The sequence below is a fragment of the Phalaenopsis equestris genome, unplaced genomic scaffold (genome assembly GCF_001263595.1).
Source record: "Phalaenopsis equestris unplaced genomic scaffold, ASM126359v1 Scaffold200907, whole genome shotgun sequence".
NCBI classification, from domain to species: Eukaryota; Viridiplantae; Streptophyta; class Magnoliopsida; order Asparagales; family Orchidaceae; genus Phalaenopsis; species Phalaenopsis equestris.
Window position 1 is genome coordinate 25,657 of NW_018220703.1, and position 1,354 is coordinate 27,010.

The window sequence follows — 1,354 nt, forward strand, 5'->3', positions numbered from 1 at the left end:
TCACTACTAAGCCCTTAAGACCTTAGTGGATACATTAGTAATATTTTTTTTGAAAGAAATTGAATTTTAAATGATAGTAATTCATCATCAAAACATTTGAATGTCACTTTAACATCAAATAGGGGTATAAAATTAGTAAGTTATTAACATCCAAAAATTTGATAGTAACTCATCATCAAAACATTTGAAATGCCATTGCTTCAAAATTGGATTAAGTAATGAAGCAGGAAAACTAATATATCCTTCATCTCGTACTTCCCACATATCACTTTCATTCATCAGAAAATTATTAATATCTTGCATCAAATCTCATGTAGGAATGAAATTTACATAATGACAGATTGGAACATTTTCTATCATATACATGTCATTAATCCTCGTAGGATTAAGTGGTACAACCTTACCTCGTAAGAAGACAACTCCTTGGGTAATTCAATGTAAATTTGCATAGAATTCTTTCACTACAGGTAAAACAACCGCAGCGATAGTGTAACACAGAACTTCCCATCACCTTTGTAGAATGATCTTGTCAACTGGAGCGCTTGGATTGATTAACCCATGATTAACAAATCATCTTTCCTTGATCAATTTTGATCAATCTCTTCTTCGCAATAATTTTATCGTATAATCTCTGTGCGTCGAACCTAATAAACTTTCTTCTATTAAAAACTTCATACCTTGAAGTATTTCTAAAATTTGAAGCCATAAAATGCAAAAATAGAAAGTTTCTAAGCATCCTAGGAAGTTTTTAGGACTTTAAAAACACCTCCAGGTGGTTATTATGGATCGAAATCCTGCCAAAGTTCACCAAAAGTCGAAGAAACTATCCAACCGCTCTCGGTGCCGCCAGTGCTGCCGGTGCTGAGATCTAATTTCTTGGGCGTCGTCGGCACCAGTGGCCAAATTTTTGTGATTTTAATTTTTACTTCAATTATATTCAAACTTTTCATCCAATACTAATATTTGTCTTAATTTATAATAAATACAATTATGTAGGATTATTATCTACTAATATATAAGACACTTAATAAACTAAATAGTAATATATAGACATATAAGTGGGTTGTCTCCCAAAAAGTGCTTGGTTTAACGTCGTGAGCTCGACATACTATTTATTTAGTTGGGTTGAATTAACATTAAAACTTCTTTAAATTGAGGTATGTGCCCTTCATAATAGTGTTTCAAACGATGCCCTTTAACTTTAAACATCTTTTCAGCGTAGGATCTTTAATCACAATAGTTTCATAATGATAGACTTTAATTACCTTAAATGGCCCTAACCATCTGGATTTCAGTTTTCCTAGAAACAATCTTAATCTTATATTATATAATAGAAATATTATATAATAGAACT